We start from the raw sequence: 26,889 nt of genomic DNA on the forward strand, positions 1-26,889 counted from the left end.
GTCCCCTGAATAGATATGTGGGCACAGTTGGCAACAGGCTTTGTTGCAAGGATAGGTTCATGGGTTAGTGGTTCTGTTGTGTGGTATGTGGTTGCTGGCGAGTATTTGCTTCAGGTTCGGGGGCTGTCTGTAGGCAAGGACTGACCTGTCTCCCAAGATTTGTGAGAGTGTTGGGTCATCCTTCAGGATAGGTTGTAGATCCTTAATAATGTGTTGGAAGGGTTTTAGTTGGGGGCTGAAGGTGATGGCTAGTGGCATTCTGTTATTTTCTTTGTTAGGCCTGTCCTGTAGTAGGAGACTTCTGCGAACTCTTCTGGCTCTATCAATCTGTTTCTTCACTTCAGCAGGTGGGTATTGTAGTTGTAAGAATGCTTGATAGAGATCTTGTAGGTGTTTGTCTCTGTCTGAGGGGTGGAGCAAATGCAGTTGTATCGCAGAGCTTGGCTGTAGACAATGGATCATGTGGTGTGGTCAGGGTGAAAGCTGGAGGCATGTAGGTAGGAATAGCGGTCAGTAGGTTTCCAGTATAGGGTGGTGTTTATGTGACCATCATTTATTAGCACTGTAGTGTCCAGGAAGTGAATCTCTTGTGTGGACTGGACCAGGCGGAGGTTGATGGTGGGATGGAAATTGTTGAAATCATGGTGGAATTCCTCAAGGGCTTCTTTTCCATGGGTCCAGATGATGAAGATGTCTTCAATATACCGCAAGTAGAGTAGGGGCGTTAGGGGACGAAAGCTGAGGAAGCGTTGTTCTAAGTCAGCCATAAAAATGTTGGCATACTGTGGGGGCCATGCGGGTACCCATAGCAGTGCCGCTGATTTGAAGGTATACATTGTCCCCAAATGTAAAATAGTTATGGGTAAGGACAAAGTCACAAAGTTCAGCCACCAGGTTAGCCGTGACATTATTGGGGATAGTGTTCTTGATGGCTTGTAGTCCATCTTTGTGTGGAATGTTGGTGTAGAGGGCTTCTACATCCATAGTGGCCAGGATGGTGTTATCAGGAAGATCACCAATGGATTGTAGTTTCCTCAGGAAGTCAGTGGTGTCTCAAAGATAGCTGGGAGTGCTGGTAGCGTAGGGCCTGAGGAGGGAGTTTACATAGCCAGACAATCCTGCTGTCAGGGTGCCAATGCCTGAGATGATGGGGCGCCCAGGATTGACCATAGAGGACTTGCATCACCCTTGACAAATTTAATGTCTTGAAACACTAGAGCTGCTTGTCAAAACATCTTTAAGAATTTAATACAGAGAACATTTTCCCTACCTGCATTTTTGCAAACAGCTGAACCAATTGTGCTGAAGCTTTACCCCAAAAAATAAATACATAAAAAAATAAAAATAAAAAAAAATCCAGCCTTGAAAATGTCAGCCCATACAGTTAAAGTATGAGGAAAAGGAGCCAGTCTTACAATGGAAAGGGTTATGCAAGCTTAACTACAGGCTTGATACAACTGAAAAATCCAGTTTTCCTGACCTGTAATTAAAAATGATGCAGTTATTATCTTTAATACTTTGCAGCTATAAGTATACCTTTCAGCCAAGAAACAGAAATTGCTTTACTAATTATAATTCTATACAGTCTCAACATCCATTAAGTTATAAGTTTTATTTTAGCTACTTTAGATAGGTAAACTGAGGCAGAGGGGTAAAGGATTTTGCCAAAGACTGCATAGTGTATCAATGGCTCAGCTGGGAATAGAACTCAGGATTCCTGGCCCCCAGTCCTATAAATCCTAAATCACACTTCCTCATCTACACAAGCAAACTTGTACGTAGGGCTGCCACCGGTTGGTGCTGACCAGGCTGTTAAAAAGTCCGGTCAGTGGGGCAGCGGAACTAAGGCAGGCTCCCTGCCTGCCCTGGCTCTGCTCAGCTCAGCTCCTGGAAGCGGCCAGCATGTCCCTGTGGCCCGTACGCAGAGCGGTGATCAGTGAAGCTCTGCACGCTGCAACCACCCCCAGCGCCAGCTCCCATTGGCCAGGAACCACAGCCAATGGAAGCTGCAGGGGCAGCACTTGAGGGCACGGGTGGTGCGCAGAGCCTCCTGGCCCCTCCACCTAGGGGCCACAGGGATATGCTGGCCACTTCCAGGACCTGCATGGAGCCAGGGAGCCTGCCTTAGCCCCGCTGCACCACTGACCGGTAGCTACCTGAGATAAGCGCCGCCCAACTGGATCCCATGCCTTGATCCCCCCTCTCACACCCCAACCCTTGCCCCAGGTCGGAACCCCCTCCTGCACCCTAACTCCCTCCCAGAGCCTGAACCCCAACCCCCTGCCCTGCACTCCCTCCTGCATCCTAACTCCCTTCCAGAGCGCGTACCCCTGTCCCAGCACCTTCCTTAAGCCTGCACCACACCCCACCACAGCCCCCGCACTCCAACCCCCTGCCTCAGCCCTGAGCCCCCTCCGGCACCTCATCCCTGGCCCCACCCCAGAGCCCGCGCCCCCAGCCAGAGCCCTCACCCTCTCCCACACCCCAACCCCCTGCGCCAGCCCAGTGAGGGTAGGGGAGAGCGAGCGATGGCAGGAGGGGGGATAGAGTGGGGGCGGGGCCTCTGAGAAAGGGAGGGGCAGGGGTGTTCTGTTTTGTGTGATTAGAAAGTTGGCAACCCTATTTGTAGGGAGCAAATACAAGGACTGTTGTTTAGAACCTACCTACCTGTGCTGCACCCAGAATCTATTCCTTTAAACAGTTAGCTGTGCCCATTTTAACAAATACATGGATTTAAACATTGCTACTCTTACTCTTTCCAATGTGAACACTTCCAGTTTTAATAAATGCCTTTATAAACGTTTGTTCCTTCCTGTCTGACCCTGTATCATTAACTGTATGAAAAATGCCAGAGTGAACTTTGAAGGCACATAGTTAATAGAAAAAGGGATTAATCTATGCTACAAAGGTTTCTTTAATATATACTGATAAAAAAAACACTGCAAATATCACCACTTACCATCACACAGTGATTTAAAAACCTGAGCTTCCAAGCTTTAATTTGCTGAACAGGTTATTCCAATCTTCCATAGCCAACTGGTGAGTAATATAGGATTTTAGTAGAGCAACTATTTTTGACAAACATTCAGAAGTGCAGGTCAAATACAGGATGAAATACCAGCCATCAGAAAAAGGTTATTAAAATACCATTTTCCCAGGATTTGTTCTGAAGCTCTGGATATGTCCAGTTACGATGGACCTAGCTTTGGGGGGAGTGGAGGGGATCTTTAATCCACTTTCACATGGTTCAGGGCTGGGCTTTTCATCCATATTCTTAGTGCTCCATTATTCCCTGATCTTCATCCATTCATATTCTTATTCCTTATAGGTTACAGATCTCATTTTATGATCATCTAGTTAACCGATAAAATTAGAGCCTCTAATTCTGTTTGCTCAGCTCCATTGAACAAAAAGCCAACAGACTCATCAGACTTTTGCCAAGCCTTGCCATACCATCTACTGGGGGGGAAAGGGGATGGGTTCAAGCAAATTAAGGGAATTCATACCACAGGGCTCAACAAAATCTAGTTCTGTAAAAACCACACAAGATTTCTGTCACACTGAATGGAGTGGCTCACAACCAAGAGTGCCTACCTCAGGGAAAAAGAAAAGGAGTACTTGTGGCACCTTAGAGACTAACCAATTTATTTGAGCATGAGCTTTCGTGAGCTACAGCTCACTTCATCGGATGCATTCAGTGGAGTGAGCTGTAGCTCACGAAAGCTCATGCTCAAATAAATTTGTTAGTCTCTAAGGTGCCACAAGTACTCCTTTTCTTTTTGCGAATATAGACTAACACGGCTGCTACTCAAACTCTCAGGGAAGACTGTCAAAAACAAGGTGGACACCACAATCTGATGTGATGTTCTAGAATTAGATTTCACCAAGTCAGTAATAAATATGAACTTCTGGATCATTATAACAGTCTTACCATGGAGTCACAGACAGTCCCCTTAAACTGTCCAGTCTATCTTGCCACCCAAACTGGACTTAGTGATAAATGGTCACTTACACCAAAAAATAAAAAAAATCACACCTCATTCAGGTTGCTTCCAGCCCCAAGAGACCAATCACTTACTGCAGATCAACTGATATTCTAGATCCTACACCAAAGACCATCCCTGTAGCCAACACTATAATATATTAAACTATCTAAAAGGTTTATTAATTAGGAAAAAGGAATAAGAGTTATTTACATGTTAAAGCAAGCAAACATATACACACCAATGAGTTACTATCTAAATCCTAAGAGTGATCTGTCTACTCAGTGTCCTTCAGTTCACCGCTCCAGGCCAATGGGGGCTGCGGGAAGTGGCATGGGCAGAGGGATGTGCTGGCCGCCGCTTTCTACAGCCCCCATTGGCCCGGGATGGGGGACTGCGGCCAGTGGGAGCTGTGATCGGCTGAACCTGCAGACGTGGCAGGTAAACAAACCATCCCAGCCCACCAGGGGGCTTATCCTGGCTGGCCACGTGCCAAAGATAGCCAATCCCTGGTCTAAACATTGACTACATTTTTATAAGATTAATAAATATTTTGAGGAAAAACTAACATACAGGGTGACCTGGGCTGGTCTCCACCTACGAGACTGTCAATTCTTAGCTAACGCCTGCAGCCTGGCGAGGGCTGGCATTTGGGCTGCCACTGTCACACCACCCTCAGTGCCAAGCAACACACCGCAAACCACCCCAGGACAATCCAGAATTTTTAAAGTGTATGTCCTTCCAGAAAGCATTTTCCTTTGGGACATAAATGCCTCCTCCAAAAAACATGGAGCCCGACACCACCCGAGAGCATCTGCAGCGCTCTGGCCTCCTTCCAGTAAGGTCTGCTTTTCTACCCCTTCTGAAAGTTGGGTTGCAGATGTACAGAAATTCCAGGACTACCTGGGGACAGAGAGAGACACTCGGGGAGAGAGGAGGGAGAAGACAGAGTGATGGGTGGGAGAGAGAGAGAGAGATGCAGGAGGTGGCTGCAGTTTTCTACAGCGAGAGAAGAGCAGGCAGTAAGTTAATACTGGAACATCCTCACCCAAAACTTACAGGAAAGGGATCATCTGAAAGGCTAATGAGGCAGGAGTTCAGAAGTGGAATGAACAAGAGTTGGTGTGAGGTGGGAATTTGCAGGCATGAGGTTGAGGAAGCCCACTTGGAAACAGAGCGTGGGGCCCTGTCCCAGAATGATGCCCCTGAATTTCCCTCAACATCCAGTACCTGAAAACTTTTAAAGAAAGCTGTAAGTGGCAGGGTTATCTCCACATGGACAGTGTACATATTTCACTGGACCTTGCAAACAGCTGGAACAACATCCACAATCTGATCTGAGAGGAGACCTTTGAAAAGCACTAGAGTTTCAGTTGAATTCATCATTGTCTTTCAGTCCAGCTCATCCGGTGTTCTAGGGGAACATTAGAAAGCTTTTAGCCAAGGCTATAGCACTCCTGCAAAATATTTCAAAATTTCACTGCAGTTACAAGTGGACAGTGAAGGCAAAATCTGACTAACGTGTCATTGCTCAGCCACATCTGAAAGCAACTGTGCAATCTGAATTTACTGCGTAGGCCTCAAACCCTCAGAGGCCTCAGTCCTGCACAAACAGACCCATGTGCTCAGCTTTACTCCCACGAGCAGTCCCATGGAAATAGGGGACTGCTCCCACCTAGTACAGATTAGAGTCCTAGGGACTACTTCTCCCTTTAGTTCAAATGGGATTGTTCATGGGAGTAAAGATGAGCACATGGGTCAGTATGTGCAGGATTGTGGCTTGACACACTGGCCAGAGTTAGCCACCCTTGCACACATTGAGTAGTCCCACAGATTTCAATGGGAGTGCTAGTTAAGCAAGGTACTACTGCACCTCAAAGAATCATAGAATATCAGGGTTAGAAGGGACCTCAGGAGGTCATCTAGTCCAACCTCCTGCTCAAAGCAGGACCAATCCCCAATATTTGCCACAGATCCCAAATGGCCCCCTCAAGGGCTGAACTCGCAACCCTGGGTTTAGCAGGCCAATGCTCAAAACACTGAGCTATCTGTCCCTGCCCCGCCCTGAGCGGGGATGGAAGCATATGCCCACAGAGACCAAAGGGTTAAGAATTCCATTCAACAGCAGTGTCCAAAACAGGTTAAATCATACCTGAGAGAAAACACACAGAGCAACATTATGAAAATCCATCATTTTCTTATCTTTCAATCTCAGATGTTAATAAAAATTGACTCAAAAAATGTGACTCGATATCAAAAATAGCCATGAAAAATCGGGGACATTAGAGAAGAGGGAGGATAATGCTAAAGAGCTGGTGATGTACCCTGGAAAAGGTTTCATGGAGGGAGTAAACTTCACTATCTTCTCCTGAATTCCAAATTCTCTTAAAAACCATGAGGAATGAAATTTCACTGCTTTATTACAGTGTGGAATTATAGATATTGCTGCGAACTGGAGACATTTCTGAAATGAATATACCGACAAGCATAGTTTGCTGAGAAGCGTTGAATGAAACTTCAATCAAACTTTTGCTGTGTAGCATTAACTCCTTCTTGGTGTCAGGACCCCATTAGAAAGGGCAAGATAGTCTTCAGAAAGTTGCTACGCACAAGAAGTAGGTGCATCAGATTATTTTCGAGGGAGTCGATATATCCCTGCTGCAAGGACAGACAGGTAGCGAACAACTGGTACTGTCAAAGGTCTGTGAGCAGGAGGTTCTCAGACCATAGTTTTACATCCCTGCCCATCCTAGCTAATAGCCATTGATGGACCTATCCTCCGAGAATTTATCTAGTTCTTTTTGAACCCTGTTATAGTTTTGGCCTTCACAACATCCCCTGGCAAAAAGTTTCATAGGTTGACTGTGTATTGTGTGAAGAAATACTTCCTTTAGTTTGCTTTAAACCTGCTGCCTAGTAATTTCATTGGCTGAGCCCTAGTTCTTATGTTATGTAAAGGAGCTTATTCACTTTCTCCGCACCAGTCCAGATTTTAATAGACCTCTATCATATCCCCTCTTAGTCTTCTCTTTTCCAAGCTGAGAAGTCTCAGTCTTTTTAATCTCTCCTCATATGGAAGCTGCTCCATACCCCTAATCATTTTAGCTGCCCTTCTCAACACCTTTTCCAACTCCTATATATCTTTTTTGAGATAGGGTGACCAGAACTGTATGCAGTATTCAAGATGTGAGCATACCTTGGATTTATATAGTAAAAGTGGAGGAGCTTAGTTTGCCAGACCGATCAGCAAAACCAACACTGACAAACTATGTGAAAAGGCTGGAAAACACCAATCCTCTGGACTGCACTGGCATGGAGAAAGCCTTATAAGCCAGTCATTGTCAAAGCCAATTTTAGAAGTACTTAATGAGCGGTTGTAGCAACACAAGGCAATCTCAGCCTGCTAAATGCTGGGGGCCCGCTGTCCCGAGAAATAGGTAGTGCTGGTGAGCAGCAAAGGAATGGAATGGAGCCGTTGTGGGTGATGCCCATTCAGTACCTACCTACCAACCTCCACTAGTGGAAGAAGTCCAGAGAAGAAGCCAGCAACTGTATTGCCTCCTGTCGGAGTCTCTGCCTGGGCAGGGGCAGCGAGCTATCTGGGCCCGGGGTTCCCAGGCTCCGGCAATATTCAGGGTCCGTGGTGCCCAGGCTCCACCAATGTTTGGGGCTGGGTCTCTCCCCCTGCCCCGCCTGCCGCCCCCACGCACCTCCCCCGAGTGTCCACCGGCTAGGGTGACCAGATCACAACAGTAAAATATTGGTATTGGGACACGTTGAGGTGCCGTCAGTCCTGCCCACAGTCCACCCCCGCTCCTCCCAGGCTCCACCCCCATTCTGCCCCAGGTGCCGCCCCCCCCCTTTGGGCCCCTGGGCCCCGCCACTGCACCCATCCTCATCCCCTGGCCTGCCGCTGGCTTGGTGCATCCCTCCTCAGTCCCCCACCCATTGCTCACCTCCTCACACCCCCTGCCCATCGTGGGCCAGCCGCTCACCTTTTCACCCTCCCCGCCCCCGCCCGCTGCTCGCCTTTTCATCCCACCGCTTGCCTCTTCACCCCCCTGCCCGCCACTGGCCCGCCACTCACCTTTTCACCCGCGCTCACCTCTTCACCTGCAACTCGCCTACTATGGCGCCGACTTCCCCTTTGCCCAGTGGGTTCTTGCCCACCCCCCTTGCTCTTCCGGCCCCTGCAAAGCCCTCCCCCCATTCCAACCCCTTCCCCCAAAATCCCCCCCTATGCCCTGCCTCTTCTCCGCCTCCTCCCCTGAGCGTGCCACATCCCCGCTCCTCCCAGAAAGTCCTAAGCACCGCCAAACAGCGGTTAGGCAGCGGGGGGGCAGAAGCGCTGCGGGGAGTGGGGAGGAGGCGGCAAGGAGGTGGGAGCTTGGCTGCTGGTCGGTGCAGAGCACCCGCTAATTTTTCCCAGCCCCAGAGCACCCACAGCGTCAGCGCCTGCCTCCCGCTCCACACTGCGCTCCGCTCTGCCAGCTCCCTGTGTCAACTGCCGCCACAGGAGCCTAGCGCCCTCCAACCACTAGTGCCAGGGCAGGCTGACCCTGCCCTGCCCTTCTGCTTCAGACCCTTCCCTTTTCAGGCAGGGGACACCCCTGCCCGCAGTCACCGCTCCTGCCCCAAGCTGGGCAAGGGCAGCCCCATCCCCAACCCGCAGTGAGGGTACAGTGAGGAGGAGCAGCAGCAGGGGAGGAGGCACCCACCGCAGGGGAGAGGTGAGGGGGCTTCCTGGACCCAAGAGGGGCCCTAGGAGCACGTGCAGTGACAGTGGTGCGAGGGGAGTGTGCTGCTGGGGAGGGGGGAGAGGGAAGTCCCTCCCCTGGAGCTTGCTGCTGCCAGCGGGGAGAGGGCTGAGGGAGTCCTGCTCTCAGGACCCAGCCCTGGGGCAGCCGGCCTGCATCCCAAACCCCTCATCCCCAGCCCCGCCACACCCCAGAGCCCGCAGCCCAGCCAGAGCCCTCACCCCCAGCCCTGAGCCTCTCCCACACCCCAACCCCTCGCCCTCATCCTCCTGCACCCTAACCCTCTGCCCCAGCCCTACCCCCCTCCTGCATCATGAACCCCCATCCCTGGGCCACCCCACAGCCCTGCACCCCAACCCTCTGCCTGAGCCCCTCCCACACCCCAAACCACTCATCACCAGCCCCACCCAAGCCCTCACATTTTTACATTATTTAAAAAAAAAATCTATATCGGCTTACAAGGCAGGTGTGCAGGGAGACGGGGGGTTAGACTTGGACCTGTTTGGGCACCACCAAAAATTATACAAACCTGCCACCCCTGTGCTCAGGGGCACTGTGGAATGAGACGTGAATTTGATCTAGAGGGTACAGCTTTGCTTTGTAGAGCGTATATTAGTATTGTGATGTAAAAGTATAGTTCTAGGTCCCTGTGGTTTACTGAGGGCTAGACTATGTCCTGGACTGCACAGCTGGGGAGGGAGGTGTCAGAACACGCCTGAAGCCTCATGGCAATCTCGTTGGACCTCAGCGTTGGGCCTTCAGGAGCGCAAAGGCCCATACACATACTATTCCCCCTTGTACTCTATAGTCAGTGGGTGGGCAGTGGGCAAGGCAGAGCTAAGCCTGTGCAGAGGGGAAGTTAATTTGCTAATGGTCTAGAACAGCAGCAAGTTAGTTCCCTTCCCCTAGAGCAAAGTGAGGGGGGGATGATCAGGGAGGGATTTTTGTCCGAAGAACAATTCCCTCCCTGTCCTGCACTGTCAAATATAAAGGGAAGGGTAACCACCTTTCTGTATACAGTGCTATAAAATCCCTCCTGGCGAGAGGCAAAACCCTTTCACCTGTAAAGGGATAAGAAACTAAGATAACCTCGCTGCAAAATGACCAATGAGGGGACAAGATACTTTCAAATCTGGAGGGGGGGGCACAAATCGTTTTGTCTGTCTGTGTGATGCTTTTGGCGGGAACAGATCAGGAATGCAAGCCTTCCAACTCCTGTAAAGTTAGTAAGTAATCTAGCTAGAAAAATGAGTTTGATTTTCTTTTGTTTAATGGCTTGTGAAATAAGCTGTGCTGGAGGGAATGTGTATTCCTGTTTGTGTGTCTTTTTTTAAACTTAAGGTTTTGCCTAGAGGGATTGTCTATGTTTTGAATCCGATTACCCTGTAAGGTATTTACCATCCTGATTTTACAGAGGTGATTCTTTTACTTTTTCTTTAATTAAAATTCTTCTTTTAAGAACCTGATTGATTTTTTGTTGTTCTAAGATCCAAGGGTTTGGGTTTGTGTTCACCTGTACCAATTGGTGAGGATTATCATCAAGCCTTCCCCAGGAAAAGAGGTATAGGGCTTGGGGGGGATATTTTGGGGGAGAGAGGTCTCCAAAGGTCTCTTCCCCTGTTCTTCGTTTAAAACGCTTGGTGGTGGCAGCAAAGTTTGTACCTTGGGGAAGTTTTTAACCTAAGCTGGTAAGAATAAGCTTAGGGGGTCTTTCATGCAGGTCCCCACATCTGTACCCTAGAGTTCAGAGTGGGGAAGGAACCTTGACATGCACCAACACAGTCTCTCATGCACAACGCTTGTGGCAAAGCCATAGCTGTTTACATACAGCGTAAGGGATAGACTGTGCAGTCCTTGAATGTTGGTGAGCACTTGAACACATGAGTAGTCCTGCTATGGGTTTACTCTTGTGGTCACATGCTCTACCAGATTGAGTCAACACTGCACTATCTAGGCCTAAGAAACCATAGGCAGTGCACATCCGAACTATCTGGCCTGGGAACATAGGAAAGGGGAACTCACTTCAGATATCACAGGGGGTCAGTAGTCTCCTAAAGATCCAATGCCTGGAGAATCTTGTTGTAATTGACTTAAAAGGTACTTAAATAAAAAGCAGCATCGTACATTTGTTGGGCTTGACATGGGCACATGATCAATGACAGGAAATCCAGTACCTGTCTATCAGTTACAGGTCTGTTGACATCGGCAGGAATTGTGAGCATACTGTGCCTCATAGGGCCCTGATCCTTTAAACATCAAAGCACAAGTCACTTTACTCACATGAGTATAGTGTTTGTAGAACTGGGGTCAAAGGGCTTAACGGGAAGGCAGGTTGAAGAGCCACAAGCATATAGTCATACCCACATGGCTATTAATTCTAGAGTTCAGTATGTTGAAAGGAAGGGTGCTGTCATTTTAATGTACAGAGATTGCCATATTTTACCTCCATTTTAATACCAACAGGATCTGGTCTGATTAAATAAACTCCTTAAATCGAGGGACACACATACTGCAAGGTCTGTCCTGCTGAAGACTGTGTTGGAGTAAAAATCCCAACCTGCCCATGTTTTAACTTATCACTTTGTCCAACTGCTTGAGTTGGACCTTCTTCTGAAATGTGCTGCTGAATTACTGGCAGTGTGATCAATTACAGGCAGACTCCATGTGCTTATGATTTGATTAGGAGAGTTTAAGTAGTATGGGGTTTACTACCAGAGGCTCTCTTGTCAAACTTTAAGCCCATTAAAAGCACTCCAAAATTATCTTTGCATTCTTACCAAATGGCAAATTAGATTTTATTTAGCTGCTGTTAAATCACTTTCAACTTCTTGATTTAATAAAAACTGGAGTGCTGCCATGTACATAAATACGCTGGGAAAGAAATCAGAGCAAAATGCTAAATCCCTACAACTGTGCAGCAATTATTCCTTTTGGAGAGTTAGCAGCACCTCTTAAGTTTCACTTCACTGCTAACGCTAAAATTTTGCCTTGTTTACAGCTGAAAAAACATGAAGCAGGTCCTGTCTCTACTAGGTCCTTTCCAGTCATTGTTAAACACCAGTTCAGGTCCACCAGGATTAGTAGTGGGGAGAGCCCAGGAATAGACAAAGTTCCCATCGCTGCCAACACAGTGTCATTTAGACCAGCTCTGAGACACATTACTAGCAATAGTAAAGGCACAGTTTAGACATCGCAGCTGGCATTTCAAAACTGTACCACCGTTTGCAACTCTGGGACATTTTTATTAGTGCTAGGGAACACAGTGCTGCAGCAAGTGCTGTTTCCAAAAAAATAATAAATAATAATAATATCAGAAACTGTGGTCCTCACCAGCGTGCTCATAAAATACTATTGCATGTTTCACAAGGGTAGGCAAGTCCTGGCCAGTGTCTAATACGAGTCATTGCATCCTGCTTACCTAAGTCCTCCTGCAATTGCCATTGGGTGCTTCAGTCCCTGACCTAAACTCTAATAATGCTGTGGCATTGTTCAACTCCACATACAGAGACACTTCAATGGCTGGTGAAGCACTTACTGAATGTCCAGTTGGTATCAATTACTTTGGGAAGAAAAGCATAATGGCAGGGTAAGAGGATTCAGAATTTCTGTATAGATCAAAGTGTAGACACCTACTGGATTATAAGGAGTTTAATCGCAACCCATCATTTAAAATTCACTTTCCCTCAAGTTTGCACTATGTTTTTCACCACTCAAGAGATATTATTGATCTCCTTAAATATTACTGATAACCTAGTCACTGTGTACTTCATGATTCCATGGCAGGAACTTGCCCTTTGACAACTGTGCTGCAGGATCTCAGCTTTAATTTTCTCTTTAAATTACATTTCTATTCCTCCTCATAGTTGGGCAGGGGGGCGCTCGAAGATGTAGACCAAGTAACCAACACAGCAATGGCTTTGAGAACCTGCAGACAACCTGACAATAGCTGTGAAGCACTCCATTCACCTTACTGGATCCTAAACTCTGAAGCCTAGAAATCAGTCAGAGCACAATGGAAACTGAAAATGTGGAGAGTGTATCAAATTAAATTGAATTAAAATATACAAGGGCTACTGCAGCAAATGTATTAGTTTCTACATATGCATCCAATAACCCACATTGTTTAACTTTATCTGAAGCTGCCACAGAATTAGGTCCACTTTGCCATGGTACACACATTAGTGGATGTGATGGCACTAACTCTATAGTTAAGGTAGTGCTGAGATTTCCACTTTTATTCAGGTTCTTATACCACACCTCACAGTGGTGTCAGAGTCCCTTGCGATAGCCAAACAATTCTGCAACTTCTTTGGTACATTTTCTAGAATTTGACTTTTGCAAGTGGAAACTCAGTTAGAGCAGACTTTCTAAAATTCAACTTAGCACACATTACATTTAAATCCTGCATTGTGACAGATCACGGACATCTGAACCCTCATGCAATAGTTGCATGGGCTGTTGTACCATGACTGAATGTCACATGAATGCTCCATACAAGGAAAATCTACTAAGCAAACAAATCATTTTAAGGAATAAGCTTCTCCAAAGAGTAAACCAACCACATGCTAAACGTAGGTACTGAAGAGTTCCTTATTGTAATACCATTAATGTAGTACCTAGTAAAAACCAGATAGCTCTACCATAGTCCATAGGACACTATCTTAATACGATACTTGTGTTTAAAAATTAAAATTTACTGACATATTACTTGTTTTTAAGAATTGTTAATCATCAAGATCTTTGGTTTTTCCACAAACTTTCTCCAGCATCCCTGGGTCAGCCTTGAAGATTTCTCCCCCAGTTTTCCAATAAGCCATTGATTTAATTAGAATCAGGATGAAAATGGCTCAGGAGATGAGCAAATGGCCTCCCAAATAACTGCCATACCATCTTGTGGCAACCACAAAGAGCCTCCCACTGCTTACTGCACAACACAAAAACAAAAGTCCTACTGCAAATGGGCAAACCAGTTCATTTCTAATGTAAGAGAACTAGCTATAACCAATCAATACAGTAAACGCTACTGGACCCTATCACCCTTTAAAAGTACTATAAATTAGGGTGGCAGGTATCCGGTTTTCAACCAGAATGCCCAGTCAAAAAGGGACCCTGGTGGCTCTGCTGACTGGACCGTTAAGAGTCTGGTGGGTGGCGCAGCGGGGCTAAGGCAGGCTCTTTGCCTGCTGTGGCTCTGTGCAGTTCCTGGAAGCAGCAGCATGTCCCCCCTCCAGCTCCTAAGCGTAGGGGCAGCCAGGGGGCACCACATGCTGCCCCTGCCCCAAACGCCAGTTCTGCAGCTCCCATTGGCTGGGAACCATGGCCAGTGGGAGCTGTGGGCGTAGAGCCTGCATACGGGGCAGCACGCAGAGCTGCCTGGCTGTACTGCCACATAAGAACTGGAGGGGAGACATGCCACTGCTTCTAAGAACTGTCTGAGGTAAGTGCCACCTGAAGCCTGTATCCCTGACTCCCTCCCACACCCCAAGCCCCTGATCCCCCTCCCACCCTCTGAACCCCTTGATCCCAACCCGAAGCACCCTCCTGCACCCCAAACCCCTCAGCCCCAGCCCTACCCCAGAACCCACACCCCCCTCCCACACATCAACTGTCTCAGCTTGGAGCCCCCTCCTGCACTCCCCATTCTGAACCCCTCAGCCCCAGCCTGGAGCCCCCTCCTACAGCCCAAACCCGTCATCTATAGCCCCACCCCAGAGCCCGCATCCCCAGCCCAGAGCCCATACCCCTCCCCCCCCCCACACACACACACACACCCCCAACCTCAGCCTGGAGCCCCCTCCCATATGCTGAGCCCTCACCTCCTCCTGCATCCCAACTCACTGCCTCAGCCTGGAGCCCCCTTCTGCACCCTGAAATCCTCATTTCTGGCCCCACCCCAGAGCCTGCACCCCCACTTGGAGCCCTCACCCCCTCCCACATCCCAACTGCGGTGAAAATGAGCAAGTAAGTAAGGGTGGGGAAAGTGAGCCACAGAGGGAGGGGGGATGGAGTGAGTCGGGGGGGGCAGGGCCTCGAAGGAGGGCCAGGGCAGAGAGTGGGGCAAGGGTGTTCAGTTTTGTGTGAGTAGGAAGTTGCCAACCCTAGTACTATATTCCTTGCATTTCAAAGTCAGTTAGGACTCTGGGGAAGTTAGAGACTTGATCATCAACCTAAAGGGTCACTTGGGTGCCTGAAGAGCTTCAAAAATTCAGGCCCCAGTTTTCAGTGGTCTAGGCATATTTTTTGAATGTTTTCATTTGCATCAGCAGTATTTTACTGTTCACTGCAATGTGATCTTGCATTCGTTCAGACCCCTGGTTATAACTTGGAGTCGCCCGGCTTTCAGCATCGCTCTTGCCAAGTGGCTGTACTGTAATTTAATCATTTTGCAAACTGCAGACAAATTTTAGTTTTGCTTTTGGTGGGATTGCAAGATGCCAAGAGTTCAAGAGCAAGATTGACATACAGAAACAAAGCAAGATAACTAAGCATGCTGCAAGGGCATATGTGATTCTCCAAGAGCTCAGACTGTCCCTTGCAAAGAGTCTGTTGATAGATTGGCTGCACAGAATGCCTCAGAGTGTTAATTCTCATGCTAATAAGTCAGTTGCCCACTCGACATTTAAACTGGTACTACAATGAAAAGTTAAAAATAGTTGAAATACCAGAGATGTCTCAGTTCAACTTAATCGTTTCACAAATGAAGTGCAGAATGGACTTAATACACATGCTGGCATTAAAAAAATATTAGAGATCTGTCTAATGTGGTAGAATGCACCTTTGATGGTATGTTCCTAGTTAGCATTTATGCCCATGGCACATGAAATCCAAGTGATAATGTATGACATTTGTGGTATCAGCGTATGTCACCTTTGCACTAGACCTTGAAGGATAGTATTGAAGTGATTAGATATAGAAATAGTAAGATAAGTTTCCACATTTATTTTCTTAATTCTTGCCTTGGAAGAGACTATCGCAAATGGATTAATGACTTCCAATGGTTTAAGTGCATAAAAACTTATTTACTAGCATAAATATGGCAAAGCATTTTAGTAAGATACTGATAGAAAGCTCAGAGAAGAGGGGGAAAGATGGATTTAGTGAGCATGTTCAGGAATCGAATTTGTAATCTGACCAGATACTGCTTCTATTTGCTTTTCTATAACGGTTTGGCCAAGAGCTTGTGTTTGCACAAATACAGGTGTTTTCATATGTGAACAGTGTATTATTCAAGCTGAAGTGCTCATCTAGTCACCTCTGTACACTAGCTAGATCTGATCAGGAGTGAGATCTTGTCTCTGTCTTCACTGCATGCTAACCTTGAGCTCAACTCCAGGTTTTCCCGCTCAACATGGTACACAGTCACATATCCACACACCGCTATCAGTGCTGCCTTGCGAGGCAGCCACCACGTTCCGAGTCATAGGGCAGACCATGAGATAATTTTTAAATGAATGTTGTTACCATGAGGTTAATGCAGTTATGGGCACCCACAACAATCAAGATATCACGGTCCCACAATCCCTTCCCAGAAAAACCCTCGGCACCCATTCGTGTCTATGATCTTGCCCTCTGTGTTCTAGCACCTGACCAGAAATGGTCTACCTTCATATCTGTCTGGTCATCATATTTGCAGGTTTTCCAACTTCACCCACCTCTGGTATTCAAGATAGCAGAAGATCCCTTAATAAATCCATATATCAGTTATAACCACCTGGCTGAATGAAGATACCAGAATCTTGGTGCAGCTTTGGGCTCACCCCATGACTGGAAGAGTACAAAAAGAGGAATGTTCAACTATATGAAGATATATCTGAGCAGCTGCTGGCTGGTCGCTTGGTCCAGTGGACTGGACAGCAGTGCAGTGAGAAGACAAAGGCAATCAAGGCAAGCTACCAGTAGGGCAGAGATAAGAATAAGAAATCCAGTGGTATCAGAACAACCTGTTTTATGATTAAATGGGCCATGTTCTGAGCAGCCACACCCAATAATTTCAGGAAAATTTCCCACTTTGACAAGTCTCAGGAATGGCACTGCATTAGTTACCTTGCAAACCTCAGTGACCACTGCACCAACCATTTCTCAAGCCCAAAGTGACTGCCAGCAAATCAGCAGCAGTCTGGGGTTACCGGTTTCCACAAGGCGATAGCAATACATTTCTGGTCTGCTATTGGGTCGCTCATCCAGGTGCTCTGCTACTCAAGTGCCACGGCAAGCTCCACGCACAGCTCCAGGAATGTCTGTCTCTTCATGTGAAAGTTCTGGGTCCCGCAGCATGGTCCCACCAGTGTGTGGGTGTGTTCCTGGTTCAGAAGCAGTGCTCTGTGTAGGGGTCATTTGCCATTAGAAACAGCATCATCTGAGTCCTTCCCTCCACGTCCACATGATCCCCTTCCACTGCTGTTGTTGTGCTACTCCTAACTACAGGCCACTAGCCCCCAAACAGATTTTGAAACCACTGCCAATGTCACAGGCAGCAACTTCTTGCCAAGGCCTGAAAAAGAAACCGTGCCACCATAAAAAGCAGCAGCATGCAGTCCTGGTAGTTACGGAGTGCAGGATCTTTGGCAGGTAACAGCACACCACCATACACCAACAGCATGGTTACTGCCAGGAAGTGAATTTTGCTGGCTGGATCACCACAAGCCCCGCCCTCCACCTCAAGAGCAAAACAGACAAATTGCCCCACAACACCCTGCACATGTGAGCTTAGAGTGACACAGTGAGTTGTGGCACTATGAGCCCAGATAGCTTGTCATGGCTACAAACCATACCAGCGCAGACACAGAGCAGGACAGCAACGTGCTAACACTGACAATGCAGTCGCGCAGTTACCACAATACCACGCGCCGACAAGCAGCAATTACTTACCCTGCAGTTAGCATTCAGTGAAAACAAGGCCTTACAGGCAGGAAGATGACAGGAGAACAAGACAGTGACAAGCTACACACAGCTCAGCATGAGTAGCAGTGAGGGAGCAAGGAAGGGCAGAGATGCTGGATCAGTAAGTGATTTTTTCCTGGAGACTGAACACGTTTAGCCCCAGAACATGGCAAAACGTGTGGCCAGATACCAAGTCAGGGCAGAACAATGCTAGGAGGCAAATGCCCCATGCAACATCCTTTATACGTGGCATAGGACTGTGATGGTTCTTTGGCCACTCAGCACAGCATTCGAGGGCTGATAGGAGAGAAAGGAGCAACGAGAAGTGGGATGACATCAAGTAGTAGCGATAGTGAGGAAGGAGAGGAGATAGCACAGCAACAACCCCCTTTGCTACTAGACAGACATGACAAGAGGTCACAGAAGCAAGACCTCCATTTTTCTCTACTCCCTTAGTCAGAAAGGAGGACTGCAGATTTTTAAGTCTGGGGTCCATATATATAAATAGCCAAAGCATTCTCTCATGCAGTAAAGGACAGGAAGAGTTTTTAAGTGTCCTAAAATTTCAGAGATCTCCCCCTTCTTCTCCCTTAGATATTCAGTAGCCCCATGATTTCTGTAGGCATTCTTCCTGTTTATGAACAGTAAATCATCAAATAAGAGGTGGGGAAAAACATACCTTATGTCATAGGTAACTAGAGACCCCATATCAAAAATTCCAGATAGTCACTGTTGTTAACAGTTCAGGAAAGTGATAAGTGAGACGGCCAAGTATTGTTTGTAAAGGTATTAACTGAAGATATAAAAATATTGGACTTCTGTAAGTATAGTTTGAAGAAAATTCACAGGCAGAATAAGAGCCATATCCAAATAATAAATTAGGGCTGTCGATTAATTGCAGTTAACTAACAGGATTAACTCAAAAACATTGTGATTTTAAAAATTGCCATTTTAACCACACTGTTAAACAGTAGAACACCAACTGAAATTTATTAACTATTTTTGGATGTTTTTCTACATTTTCAAATATATTGACTTCAATTACAAACACAGAATACAAAGTATACAGTGCTCACTTCATATTATTTTTATTACAAATACTTGCACTGTAAAAATGATATACAAAAGAAATAGTATTTTTCAATTCACCTCATACAAATACTGTAGTGCAATCTCTTTATCAAAGAAGTGCAACTTACAAATGTAGATTTTTTTTGTTGTTGCATAACTGCACTCAAAAACAATGTAAAACTTTAGCACCTCCAAGTCCACTCAATCTTACTTCTTGTTCAGCCAATCGCTAAGACAAACAAGTTTGTTTACATTTACGGGAGATAATGCTGCCTGCTTATGATTTACAATGCCCCCTGAAAGTGAGAACAAGCATTCTCATGGCACTTTTGTAGCTGGCATTGAAAGGTATTTATGTGCCAGATATACTAACATTTGTATGCCCCTTCATGCTTCAGCCACCATTTCAGAGAACATGCTTCCATACTGATGATGCTCATTAAAAAAAAAAAAATCATTCATTAATTAAATTTGTGACTGAACTCCTTAGCAGAGAAAATTGCATGTCTCCTGCTCTGTTTTACCAGCATTCTGCCATATATTTCATGTTATAACAGTCTTAGATGATGACCCAGCACATGTTGTTCATTTTAAGAACACTTTCACTGCAGATCTGACAAAATGCAAAGAAGGTACCAATGTGAACTTTCTAAAGATAGCTACAGCACTTGGTCCAAGGTTTAAGAATCTGAAGTGCCTTCCAAAATCTGAGAGGGATGAGGTGTGGAGCATGCTTTCAAAGTCTTAAACGAGAAACATTCAAATGCGGAAACTACAGAACCTGAACCACCAAAAAAGAAAAATCAACTTTCTGCTGGTGGCACTTGATTCAGATAATTAAAGTGAACATGCATCGGTCCGCACAGCTTTGGATCATTATCGAGCAGAACCCATCATCAGCATAGACACATGTCCTCTAGAATGGTGGTTGAAGCATGAAAGGATAAATTAATCTTTAGTGCATCTGACACAAATATTTTGTGATGCCAGCTTCAGTGCCATGCGAACGCCTGTTCTTACTTTCAGGTGACATTGTAAATAAGAAGCGAGCAGCATTATCGCCCTAACTGTAACCAAACTTGTTTGTCTGAATGATTGGTTGAACACAAAGTAGGACTGAGTGGACTTGTAGGCTCTAAAGTTTTATATTGTTTTATTTTTGAAATCGGTTACTTTTGGTATGTAATTCTACATCTGTAAGTTCAACTTTCATGATAAAGAGATTGCACTACAATACTTGTATTAGGTGAATTGAAAAATACTCTTGGTTTTTTACAATACAAATATTTGTAATTGTTACAATATAGATATTCAGGCCTGTCTGTAAAGGTCTATACTTTAAGAATTTAGGTATATGTTTATCATTTAGCTAGTTATAGAGGTATAAAAGAAAGAATCTGTGGAAGGACATTTTCCTACCGTGACAGTCTGAGGCCCTGTCCTTAGGTCAATACCTTTGGCTAAGCAGCAGAAGCAGCCATAAATTGAGAAGCATGTGGTCACAGCCTTACATTCCAAACTAGTCACATTGAAATAAGGTGCTATTAGGGTGTTAAATACAATCCTGTCCTGATAATGCCCATCACCTCCAGATAAAGGGAGGAACCTAGAATATGTAAAAGAAAACAGTCTGATACAGCCAGACAGGATGTTATGTTTTATCTTTATGGCCCCCACTTTTCTGTCTGGTTCTCTAATTGTTTCTGTCTGCTGTATAATTAATTTCACTAGGTGTAAGTTAATTAAGGTGGTGGGATATAATTGGTTAGATAATCATGTTACAATTTGTTAGGATTGGTTAGTTAAATTTCATTAAAATGATTGGTTAAGGTATAGCTAAACAGAACTCAAGTTTTACTATATAGTCTGCAGTCAGTCAGGAAGTAAGGGGGCAGGGCGAAATGGGAACAGGGACACAGGCAAGGCTCTGTGCTGTCGGAGCTGGGAAGGGGGACACTAAGGAAGGAAATGGGAATCATTGCTTGCTGGAAGTTCACCCCAATAAACATTGAATTGTTTGCACCTTCGGACTTCGGGTATTGTTGCTCTCTGTTCATGCGAGAAGGGCCAGGGAAGTAAGCGGGTGAAGGAATAAACCCTCTAACTGTAATAAAAAATAAAAGTGTGCACTGTACACTTTGTATTCTGTGTTGTAATTGAAATCAATATATTTCAAAATGTAGAAAACATCTAAAAATATTTCAATAAATGGTATTTTGTTATTGTTTAACTATGTGATTAATTGCACGATTAATTGTGATTATTTTTTTGAATCACTTGACAGCCCTAGAATAAATCCTTCTGTTGTCTTGCGTGCGTGCGTTCTTTCCACGTGCTGTCCCAGCTCTGTGCAGATAGCTGGTTCAGCAGACCTTGATAATGCTACACAGCGTGGTTAAGTGCTGGAGGCTGAAGTATCAATGCCTTGGGTAGCACTGTTTAGGCTGCTCACTGCTTCTGTCCTTGAAGCTTCAATGTTCTTAGTAGACAGTGCAGCGTGTTAGTTCAGCCAACCTCGGTGTTACTCAGACTAAACCCACAGGCATGGTTCGGTGGTGAAGGTGCTCGGCCAGATTTATTGTCAACGAAGCATGGTGCTAGCTCCCTGGATCAATGTCTACAGTTACATTAACATATGTTGGCTCATTACAACGGACACAGCTCACGCAGTGGTGGGACTTTCCGCTTCCCCCCAGGCTGGACAAAGGACTAAGACGAAGTACCCTGACATCTATCGGCTGAGGCAAACAACTTACACACCACCTTACGTATTTTAAGCATCTATTTGTTACCTCCCCTTGTTCCGGATATCTGGGACAAAACATCCCTACGCATTACTTTGTCAAACCACCCTATCTTGTACTAGATAGATATTTACATAAATATATTTTAATACACTAGCAATTCATATACCAAGTTCATATACCAGATAGCGAATTTGTAATCATCTGCTTTACTACATGGCCTGACTTTGGTTCACAGCCTCTTGTTCAAGCCTCAAATCTTGCACCAGCCCAGCGCTCCAGGCTCTCTCTCTACTAAACCTTCAAGCAGCTGTACTCCAGTGGATTAACAATATATTATTCTCCATCTACCAATTGCAAACTATAAGAATAAAGAAACAGTTCATCATCTTACTGCAAAACATCATTTCTTACACATTCTGCAGGGTCCATCTAATGACAAAAATCTAGGTACAGGTAGTTATGCTGTCAACATTTTCTCCAGTTGTTTATCTGCAAGGACCTTGATTCATGAATTCTAACTTCAAGTCTCACATATACTGCTGCAGTTGACCTTTTGTCACAACTAAATCTCATGACATGAGTCTCTGCTATTAGACTGACAACCAAGTGTCAGTGAAAGGTGAGTGAGTGGCAGGAAGAGCTGATAAGCAGTATATAAGGAAAATGAAATGTTGACAAGGATTAAAGCCACTTGGCCTCAGAATGAGATGCAGCAAGTGCACGTGTGTAGCTTTGAAGCAGTTGCTGGGGTCACTGGGCATGGCCACTGGGTAACTCGAGGGGATGGAAGACCACGAGTGTCGATGAAGCCCCCTCGCACTAGGCCCAAGTGACCTTGGCCCCGTCGCCTGGAGGCACTCGCAGCAGTTATGCTGAGGATCTGCAACAATATGTTGCAAAGTCAGACTGTCAGAAACTAAACAAGGCCAGACAGGACAGATATGGCAAAACAATGCTGAACAAAGCAGCTTTATGTATGGTTTAACAGATGGTACAAAGCAAAAGGGAACTAGCTGGTGTCTGGATTGGCTGGCTATATGGATACTTAGGGCAGCTTGCTATTGGATAAGTATGTTGAAGAAAGGATGTATAAAAGTCTGTGCAACTTCCTGCTCTGTGTACAGGATTTGAGGTGAATCTCTCTCCCTGTACCACACTGAAGCTTCAAATAAACTTTTCTGCTTCTCCACCCCGTTGTGATTATTGGGTTACGCATACCGGGCAACGAACCTTGCTGTTGCTTGCCTCGGGCACTCTGCCAGCAACAGTGGTGCAGGATATAGTTCTACATTGTTGGGTTTGAGGCTGCCCAGCACAGATGTGGAGCGTTGTGCGCGTATAAGCACAAGTTTAAAAGCAAAGAGCAGACAGGGAGTGAAGGGGGAAACTGATCCAGCATTAATTAGCTTATTGCTAGGGGGCTGCTCAGTTACAGCTACATAGTAGGAAGACTTGGCCAAAGGAGTACCTGTCACAAAGCACCTCATCTACGTTATTAGTTACAGGTTAACAGAAACACCCACAATGTGCATAGTGCTCTCCAGTCATTCAAGAAGAGGCATAGCTCCTCCTTGCAGGGATTACTGAGGAACATGATAGCCTATGGCTCCTTAGATACTTTTTCTTCACCCACACCTTATCTTTTTCTTTTTTAAATGCAGTCTGCTCGTGTAAGGTGCTAGAGGCTTCCTACCCTGTGCATTGAAGCTGACTGCATACCCTTAATTTTGCCTTAGGCAACAGCCAACTTTCACTCCCTACTGTGCACAACACAAGAAGTTGCAAAAGCAAGGTCTTGGGGGCAGGGGCTCTACTCTCTAATGTATATATGTAGTAGCCATTACTGTTCATAGGAGACAGGTGTGTATACGGACTGGGGAAGAACCTCTCTTGCAGATGGGCAGTGAATTTTAATGAAAAGAAGTTTAGCCCAGATGACACTGAGGAAGGTAGCTCTCAAATTCTCTGAAGCCTTTTTTTTTTTTTTTTTTTTTGGGTACAAGTCACAAACCCTTGGATAGTGTAAGTGATCCAAAGTTTGTGTAAATACACAAGTTTGACAGTGAAAATCCAGCACAGTACATTCCCCAGAAGAAAGTTTCCATGGATTCCTTAGTGGTCATGAACCACATTTTGAATTTTTAATCTAAAATAACATTTTCCTTCTAGCTTCCAATTTCTACAGCGCTTTCCATGGTGGAAAAACACTTACTGACTAAATTCTGTGTTGATTACTCACCACCCTAACATGGCATTAAAATACGCCAATGTCACAACAGCTATTTGCGTTTTCATAGTAGCTCCAATTGTGGATAGTAGCTCAGCGTTGCCAGTTCAGAGGGTTTCTGCAGTTCAAAGGAATATTTATCACTCAGTAGCAGGTATGAATTTGTTAATTCCATTAACTATTAATGGAATGATGTCAGATTGAAGGGAGGTCTCAAGTGGGGCTTCACAGTGATCTGTTCTGGATCTGGTGTTTTTTAACATCTTTATTAATGACCTGGATGTAGAAATAAAGAGCCTACTCATCAGATCTGCAGATGTCACAAAGCTGGGAGTGGGGGACTGCCAATACTTTGGAGGATAGAACTAAAATTCAAAGGGATCTTGATAAATTGGAGAACTGGGCTATAGACAAAAAAATGAATTTCAACAAAGACAAATGTAAGGTGCTACACTTGGGGAAGAAAAACCAAAATACAAAATGGAGGATAACCGGCTTGGCAATGTTGCATTTGCTTTTTTTTTTTTTTTGGGGGGGGGGGGCAATTTTAGGTTGCATTAACAGAGGCATAGCATGCAAGTCACAGGAGGTAATAGTACTGCTCTACTCAGCGCTGGGTAGGCCTCAGCTGGAGTACTGTGTCCAGTTTTGGTCACCAATGTATAGAAAGAATAGAGAAATTGGAAAGGATCCAGAGGCAAGTGAGAGATGATCAAAAGGATGAAATCCAAGCCACATGAGCAATGACTGAAGGAACTGGGTATGTTTAGTTTTGAAAAGACGACATTAAGGGGGGGTACATGATAATGATCTTCAAATACGTGAAAGGCCGCCGTAAAAAACTTGGGGAAAAGTTGTTCTCTCTTGCCACAGACAGCAGGACAAGAAGCAGTGGGTTCCAACTACAGCAGAGCAGATTTAGATTAAATCTCAGGAAAAAATTCCTAACTGTAAGAACAGTAGGACAATGGAACTGACTGCCAAGAGGCTGTGGAAGATCCTTCACTGGAGGTTTTCAAAAGGAGGCTGGATAGCCATTGTTCCTAGATGTTTAGACACAACAAATCCTGCGTCTTGGAAGGGGGTTAGACTAGAAGACCTTTGTGGTGTCTTCTAACCCTAAGGTTCTATGATCTCTTTTGGAATGAGTCTCCGCTTTGATGGATGCCCTTCCAGTACATCTGTCAATCAGCAGGTCTACTTCTCAGAAACTTCAGCAAAAGAGCAAAAAGCGATCAACTAACTGGAGAACACAAGCCCATGGCCTAACAGACTTGGTGCAGGATTTGGAGTCAGGGAATTTCTGAGTTCTAATCCCAGGCCTTCTAACAGCTCACTGAGGGCCTTGAAGAAAATCACTTACCCAGTCTGTTTTCCCATCTTTAAAATGGAAATAATACACATTATTCCATAGGCAGTTGAGTAGTATCATGCATAAAACTCTATATACTGGTAAGTATCTGTCCATTCCCAGGACCATACTTGGGGAGTTTCTCTGGGAGATTAAGCCACAATGAATCCCTCCTCCTCTCAGCCCTGTGAGGCTCTAACTCCCTAGTCACCTCCTATATGTAGAGGGCCCTTGGAGAAAGGAGACAACAGTGGGGGAAGCCAGCATGGTGGGGGGGATTAGCCCAGGCTGGGCCTACACTCATCCTACCCACCTTCCTCAAAGACACTAATACACTTATGTCCCAGAGCCATTCTCGAGGCTCTCCCCAAGAACTTCAAGAGGTTGAACCTCCTTAGTCACCAGTGGGGTGAGCAATGAGGGGAATACAGGGGCAGAATTTTGGGGTGAAAAGAAGCGTTTAATAAAGAGCAGTTGCAGACTGAAAACAGGGCTTTTGAGTAATAGGTAAATGGCAGAGGACTGGGAGTTAGGATCAGTGAGGATTAGGCCATGGTTGAGAGCTGGCAGGAATATTACAAAAGCAAATGGACTAGGGAGGGAAAGCATCCTCCCCTCCCCGGTCTCTCACTCTCTGCCTGCCAATGACCACCATATTTTTAGGCCTGCAGTGAGGCAGACAACTCCCCCTCCCCCCACTGCGCAGCAGCCAGACCCAGGATAAATAACTCCTGGGATTGCAATCAGCCCCAGCCTAGGTACTAGTGAGGCTTGTAAGGGAGCCCTTAAAAAAAAAAGGAAATCAGCGTTGTTGGGATGGCACTCAGAAGCAAGCCAACCTGGGCTCAGAGCTCCCAAACTGGGGCCCCTATGGCACTAACTGACCTGTGGCTGCTCAAGCCCTCTGAGTAGGAGCATGGGACAGGCTGGTTTCCTTTGTTGAAATACCCCCCTAATTAAGCCCCAAGCTGTATTCACACAGAGGAGCAGGAACGGAGGCTGCCTGTGGGGCCGGAGAGAGACTGCTCTCTCTCCCTCGCACAGGGAAGGGGCTCAGGAAAGTATTTTCCTTTGGTTGGACAGCTTTACATACAGGGTGTGGCCTCACAAAGAAGCACAGCCAGAGGACTCTATCCCAGGCCCCAGAACCAGATCACAAGGTTGCAGCTGCCCAGAGAATGACATGGGCTAAGAATAGGCATCTCACTGACCTTAAAGGGGCAACCTAGAGACATTAGTCTTTGACAAGGTGATTTTTAGACGTAGTTGTAATAATCAAATGTCTCATCTTTAAATAGTCTTATTTCCATATAAACTCTCTCTGGGAACCTTCCATGGCTGGTACTGCCCAGGTTCAGGAGAACCTAGCAAATAGCAACATGGCATCTGCTGGAGCACAGGTGATTTTTTCAGATCTGGAGCATGGGGGGGGAGGAACCCCCCCCCCAGTATATTCTGCAGATCCCTAAATCTTTCCCCCTTGAGGGGATACTTCATGGAAGTGCCAGCTTCTCAACTTCTGAGATTTCTCGACCTCTGGCCTCTTCTCATCTTCATGGGAGGGGCTATTTGCAACCAATGTAGAAGCAGACCAGAAAGAGCAAAGGCCTCCGTCTCCAGATCCCATCTCTATCTGTAATTAAGATTTTGTATTTTTTCTTTCCAAAAGTGGAAGCGAGGAGATAAAGCTATCTTCTACCAAGGTCCGTTTAGTGCAAATAGTAGTCACCCAAACTCCGAAATGCTTGTAGAAACTATACAAGGTAATAAAGAGTTCAGAAGTGATGCAGTGGGTAACTAAGGTTATTCCATCACTCTTATCAATGGTCTGCAAAGGCAGGGGAAATGGCTCATGTGTCACAAATGCCTTATA

Source organism: Lepidochelys kempii, chromosome 9, assembly GCF_965140285.1.
Source record: "Lepidochelys kempii isolate rLepKem1 chromosome 9, rLepKem1.hap1, whole genome shotgun sequence".
NCBI classification, from domain to species: Eukaryota; Metazoa; Chordata; order Testudines; family Cheloniidae; genus Lepidochelys; species Lepidochelys kempii.